Genomic DNA, 7,205 nt, shown 5'->3' with positions numbered 1-7,205 from the left:
CACACCAGAAGAGGGTGGCAGACCTCATTAGGGGTGGTTGTGAGCCACCATGTGGTTGCTGGGATTTGAACTTAGGACCTTCGGAAGAGCAGTCGGCGCTCTTAACCACTGAGCCATCTCGCCAGCCTGTCTCTTATATTCTTATGTAACATTTTTATCACCAAAATGTAATTTAAAAATTTTACCCTCAATATGCTTTTAATTCGTAAGTAATTCAGATTTTATTTATGAATCTCAAACTCTGACAGATTTTTATCTTGTAGGCTGCTATAAGATGTGCTTTGAAAGAGTCTCCTGATACCTTTTGTACTACAAGTTTGGTCTGCAATGTGATGGTGTTGCGACTTTGAACAGGTGGGGCCTGGAGAGGAGTGTTTTGGTCACAGGTAAGGAAGCCATTGTCTATGCAAGGGATTAGGTTGGTTTCTAATGACAACTTTGACCTGAGTTAGCTCTTAGGGCTGTTGCTGTTTGTTTTAGAGCCCAGTTGCTTCCCATCTCCCTGCTGCTGACTCTCCATCTCTGCAAGGCCATCTTCAGGAGGCGATGCGCCACCGGATTCTTCCCGGAAGAGGTGTGGCAACATTTGGGTTTCCAGCCTGCAAAACTGTCTCCAGATAAACACCTTTCCTTTACAAAGGAAAAATACCTAGCCTCTGATATTTAATGACAGCAATAGAAAAATGGACTCTTGCAACACTTATAACTGATAGCACAAAATGACCTCAGCATCTTAACCATGAGGCTTAGAAGCCTTTTCTAGGAAGCTCTCCAGGTGGTTAAAGAATATCATCACTCTGATCTCCAGTCAGAGAAAAGGAAACACACTCACGTTCGCACGCACATGCGTACACACGCACGCACGCAAGCATCCTTCCTTAACCTAGAACATTTTATTTTAAATCACTCATACATCATCCTGGCTTCAAAGACTTTATTGAATAACGACCACGTTTAAGACAATGAGCTAGCAATAATGGCAATTTTGTTGTTCTCACAGAGCTGAAAGACTGCTTGATACATGCAGTTTTTAACGATAATAACCTTCCCTGGGGACATCTCTGGTACCTGGCATTGCCTCATGAGTGCAAATCTCATTTCTCAATGCTTCTGGGTGCCAGCTGGCGCTATCTTTATCTCCAGACAACTCACCAAGGCTTAGAGAAATGCAGCAACCCAGCCATGGTGGGCTGGCTAGTGTTGAGACTGAAGTCCAGTCCACAAAGGTCTGACAGGACGCAAAAGCCAGAGCCTGGAAAACATTATGCCTTTCCCATCCCTCTACCACTTTGTCCACACAGTGGTAACTGGAGAGTGGGATGAAAATTGATACCTAGGCAGTCAGTTTGATTCTCAGCCATGGGAGTACTTGATTTTCAAGCCTCCCTAATATACCTCATGGTTAGTTGGCTCACAGAATCTTGCTTTGGACCCTGTTGGGAAGCCTTTGGGATTTGCTCCACCTATTTTGCCAGGTAACTTGCTCACCCAAGCAGAAGCTTTGGGCTTTGTCTGTAAACCCCACCTCCTGCCCTCCTTTGCTTTTTGAGACAGTCTTACTAAGTAGCCCAGGCTGTCCAATAATTTCCTACGTAGACCAGATGCCTCAAACTCACAGAGACCCATTTGCCTCTGGCTCCCTGCCTCCTGAGGGTTGGAAATAGAAGCGTCTGAGATCACACCCAGCCCTTTGTTACCATTAACACTGTTTCTGTACCATAGATTACAGGAGCCATGGCTGTCAGCGCCAACATCTTTCCAATACAGTTGTCCTTCCCCACATTGCTTGCTTTCTTTAACACATCCACAGCATGGTGCTCCTACGCTTCGACCTCTGTGGGGTTTGAACATAACCTTTGTTAAGGAAGTGCCTTCCTAGCTGCATTTTCCAATTTGGGCATTTAGGCCTGCCATTTGCATAAGTAAGCAGTCATTTGTGCAGATGAAATGAGCAGTTACGTATGTGCAGACAGATCCTAATAGGTACCGTATGTCCCAGCCCCTGGACCAATTGGTTATTAACGCAACAGATGGGGCAATTCAGCACTAGCTCACTCCTCAGATGCCACCCCCCTCCCTCCTTCCAGGCCGGCATGCTTCTGGCATCCTCCACCGCTTTGTCACTGCAGAGTAAGCGCTGAAAGTAGCATCCAACGCAGGTCCCCAGTCCCAATGACAATTAAATTGCATTTCCTTAATGAGGGTGCCACTGGGGAGACCCCACAGGCTTTCGCTGTCAAGGAGCCTCTCAAGTGAGAAACGATGGGTTTGTAAATTGCATCCTCTGTGAGAGGCAGGCTGTTGTGGGAACCCTCAGAGCACCTGAAGGTCAGGTTCTCTAAGGTGACCTGGGTTTCCTGAGGAGTGGGCACGCCCATCCCCCTCTCTGCCACTTTTCCTGGTCTGAGCCTGACAGGTTTTTCCTTTAGGGTTGGATCTGGGGTTATAGAGAAAAGACAATGGGGGAGGGCAGAGTCTTTGTCAATGCCCTGGGTCTCTGTGATGTCACACTGCTTGCTTGCCTTATGCTAATGAGAAACTTAAAGAATATCTTTGTTTAAAGATAAATGAGGTAGTGATCACGCCTGTACTGTTCTATTGTAGGTAGAGGTTTTCCAAAGAAGTGATAGAAAATATTGAAGGAATCACTAATGGAGTATTTAAACCCGCAACGTGGCCTGGTCTTGAATTCACCCTCAAATCTGTCAACTGCTCAAACTTTTACTGTTTCATGATTCCCTGAGCAACCTCCGAGGTAGATAATGTAAGTGGGGAAATGGAGGTTCAGAGAAGTAAGTAGCTTGCCAAAGGCAAACAGCTAGGAAGTGCCTTACTGAGGCTTCCTTCCTGTCCTGGCACAAGGGGAAGGCTTCCACACTGCTCACTCACTCCCCCTGGTGGACGGAAAGGGAACCAAGGTGAAATGGCTTTGCTTGTCCAAGGTCACAGTTAGGGAACAGAGCCCTAGGGTAGATCCCAGTTCCCACACCTTCCCACTCTTCAGATCTCACTGAAGTAACAACAGAAAACTTTCATCTGCAGGGGTCAACTGGGGCTCCTAGAAAATGCATCCCAGGAAAAGCTCCCCATTAGGCAGCCAGCTGGGCATTAGTAGACTTTAAAACCATCCAGGCTGCAGATGGAGGTGGCATGGGTGGCTCATACTTGTTCACAGCTGACAAATGTCAGAATCGGATGACAGGCACAGAGGCACTTGGATATTTTTCTCCCTCAGACTTGCACACATTTGAAATATGCTATACTTTGTAAAACTTTGAAAAATAGGGTCCCGAACAATACATTGACCAATATTTTTAACGTCTCATGTGTCTGGTAGACTATGGCAAAAGCGCAGATCTGGGCTTCGTGGAGCTTCCAATCAGGAAACCGAGATGCTGGGTAGAAGTAGAAGAAACTGAAACACTATCAATAAAACATCCTGCTGCTTATTGTTGGGGGTTGGAGTCAGCTAAAGGTGGCCTGAACCCCATCTTGACCCTTCCTGGCCCTGTGGACTGCTTACAAGCCCAGGCTTGTGATATCTTCGTATTTCCCGCAGTCCTGGAACATTCTTTGTCCTCACTCTCTGAGAGCGAGCACACTGCTGCTCATCCTTCAGCGCCACACTGCGCACTTTTGGTCGTCACCACGGGAGAAGCCTTCCTTGGTTTTCATCAGAGACTGTTCATCTGCCTTCTCCGCTGGACTAGTCCTCCACAGGAACTCCCCTCTTCCTGGGGCCCAGCACCACAGTGATACTCGGAAACGCTTTTTGGAATTGAACTCTGTTCAGATGTTTGAACACTACCATGGAGTAGGAATTAAACAACGGCAGCTACTATCATCTTGTTTACCTTTAACTATCACACTTATTTTTTTTTTTTTGTCATGTGCGCAGAGCTGTGTGATTTACACAGCGTTAGTAGGGGCACTCCTATGTGCATAGGCCAAAGATTGTTGGCAACGTTTTAGATAAAAAAGTACTTTTTACATTTTTTTCCTTTTCATCCCCATTTTTACTTCTTCTTCTTCTTCTTCTTCTTCTTCTTCTTCTTCTTCTTCTTCTTCTTCTTCTTCTTCTTCTTCTTCTTCTTCTTCTTCTTCTTCTTCTTCTTCTTCTTCTTCTTCCTCCTCTTCCTTTTCCTCTTCAATGTCGCACGGTTCTGCAGACACAGGTCACAGCAGAGCAGGGGCCGCCCTCATAGACAGAAACTGGGGAGTGGCAAGGGAAGGCGTGTGGGCAGAAAGCACACTTGTTCTGCCTAGTAGTCAACTGTGCAGCTGCTCACATCGGAAGAACAAAAGAAGAACAAAAAGAACAAAAAGAACAAGCTCAGATCTTCTATGTGGGGCCAGGGGTGCTGCAAAGCCTGAGGTGTGAGCCACAGTGGTGGCCTTCAGGATATCACCTCTGCCCTTCACCATCTACGATGCTTGCAGAGTAGGAGTAGAGCATTTGCTATGCATCACAGGAACCATGGTGGATGGGGCAAGAGAGGCTAAGTACCATATCTGCCATTTCACTTCAACTCCTGTCATGACTCTTAGTTTACTAAGCCTGGCCCCCAGACACTGTGGCTGCCCTTGTTGAAAGGTTGATAGTCTCCTCTTCTCTGCCCCAGCAATTAGCCCTAAGTGGGGGCTTTGCGCAAGCTCAAGCTCGCGCACGTGTGTGTGTGTGTGTGTGTGTGTATGTATGTGTGTGTGTATATGTGTGTGTGTGTATGTGTGTGTGTGTGTGAGTATGTGTGTGTGTATGTGTGTGTATGTATGTGTGTGTATATGTGTGTGTATGTATGTGTGTGTGTATATATGTGTGTGTGTATGTGTGTGTATGTGTGTGTGTATGTATGTGTGTGTATGTGTGTGTATGTGTGTGTATGTGTGTGTGTATGTGTGTGTGTATGTGTGTGTATGTATGTGTGTGTGTATGTGTGTGTGTATGTGTGTGTGTATGTATGTGTGTGTGTATATGTGTGTGTGTGTGTGTGTGTGTGTGTATGTGTGTGTGTGTAGATAAAAGCCTTGGCAAGGACAGATGTGGCATGGAGTCACTCAGGGCAGGTTATGTGAATATGGCTGAAGGAATCAGCTCGTAGAGTCTCTGGGACAATTAATTTTTAAATCAGAAATTGCCTGTCAGGATCATCCTCCTGTGTGATGTAGGTCTGCACACACTGCTGGCCCGAAATCACCTTGCAGCTGACATCTATAGAGCTCAATGGTTTGAGAAATGATGTGTCAGAGAGGCCAACACAGCGCTGCTTCCCCGGTAGCAAGTGCGGTGTGTGCCTTTAAATCGTGCACCGGGGCCAGCTCACTCAGATTTGCCCTCCGTGTGTTTATTTGCATGCTTCAGTACTTTTAAATATTTATGTGACTTTGAATGTCTTTGGACAATGCCTGTGCTGAGGACCGTTCCCCCACCGCCTTCCCAGGGGCTGCCTGGTCCCAGGTGGCTGGCTCACAAAGGCCCTTGCTTTCAACAGATTTCAATTTTGATATGGCTTTTAAACCCTGCCTTCGGATTTTATCTTTTTCCTTTTTTTGTTTGTTTGTTTCCAGGAAAGCAAATAGCTGAGTCAACACGGAGCTTTTTGTGCTCTGCCCAGGAAGCAGGCAAGGTTTTGTTGACCGTGTGCCTTCATCCAGTCACAGTCCAGCTTCCATTCTCCGCCCCACCCTATGCAACCACAAGGTGAACTCCTGTGGGCGAGAACCAAAGCTTTTATTTTTTGAGGGACTGAGAAGAGGGAAGTACCCCTTTTTATTTGGTGTTCCCCAGAAACTCACCTCACCTCAAGTTCAGTACTTTTAAATATTTATGTGGCTTTGAATGTCTTTGGACAATGCTTGTGCTAGGGGCCGTTCCCGCACTGCCTTCCCTCTCTTCACAGAGTCCCTTCATCCCTGATCTTGGCCCCGCCCCTTTTCAGGCTTCTTCCCTGCAGCTTTCATGGGTGGGGGTGGGAGGACTCGGGGCGGGCCAGTCTTCCACGTCTGCCTGATGCCTGCCACCCTCAGCAGGAAGGGCTGCCTGGGGACCAGAAGGCTTCTTTCTGACTCAAGGGCCCCACGTGCCTTGGAAAGTGATCTTCTACGAGATTTTGCAGGCATGATAAATTTAAAGATTCTGATTGAAGAGACTGCCCATCATCCTGGTGGGTTTGACATCATCACCAGCACGGAAGAGATGGACTGGAGTGATGTGGCTACAAGCCAATGGGAAGCAGCAGCCTTCAGAAGCAGGAGGAGGGAAAGGGTGTACTTAGAGACACTCAGAAGGAGTGACACAGGCCCTGTCAGCACAACACCTTGATTTTCACCTTACATGATACCCTTAGGTCTCCAGCCTCTCGACCACAAGATGATGAATTTGTGTTGTTGGAAGCTGTCATGGTTGGTTGACAGACTCCAGAATACCCAGAAGACAGACCTCTGGTCACGTTTCTGAGGGAATATCTAGACTGGCTTAACTGATATGGGAAACCCTACTTGCAGGCCATATTATTTCACAGGCTGGGGTCCTGAACTAAATAAAAGGAGAAATTGAGCTAAGCATGAGCATCCATCTCTCTCAGCTTCCTGACTGTGGATGCCATGTGACCAGCTGCCTCCTGCTCCTGCCCGCATGCCTCCCCACTGAGAGCACTTCTGCCTCAACCTTTTGCCAAAATGAACCCTTCCTCAAGTCACTTTTGTCAGAGCAATGGGAAAATGCTTTAATTATCTTTGTGGTATGGATGACGCGCAGATACGGAAGCCAGGAGCCTTATGGTCATTTATGACAGTAGTAACGAGGCTGGTATTCTGGCTGGCTTGAGTGTCCTGGAGAACCAGGTGAGAGGCCATGATAAGGAATGGAGTCTGTTCCTATTGCTGCTCCCGACAGTGGGGTTCTGACGGCAGTGCTGTGTGAGACTGCTGATGGGTGAGAGGAGCCATGCTTTGGGCTTCGATCTGTTGGAAGTCAGTGAGGGTGTAGCCAAAGAGGTCGACTGAGCTGCAATCTGGGACTTGCCATCATCTTCCATGGCCAGGCCACCTCACTGTAGACACTTAATCAAAACCGCTGCTTTAATTCAGTCAGTCCTGCTGTCCTGGCGTGTGTGTGTGTGTGTGTGTGTGTGTGTGTGTGTGTGTGTGTGTGTCCAAAGTCTTCCTCAGACCCTGTCCTAAAGAAGGACCTCGGAATGACCACAGAA

The sequence above is a fragment of the Mus musculus genome, chromosome 11 (genome assembly GCF_000001635.26).
Source record: "Mus musculus strain C57BL/6J chromosome 11, GRCm38.p6 C57BL/6J".
NCBI lineage: Eukaryota > Metazoa > Chordata > Mammalia > Rodentia > Muridae > Mus > Mus musculus.
This window is presented reverse-complemented; position numbering follows the sequence as displayed.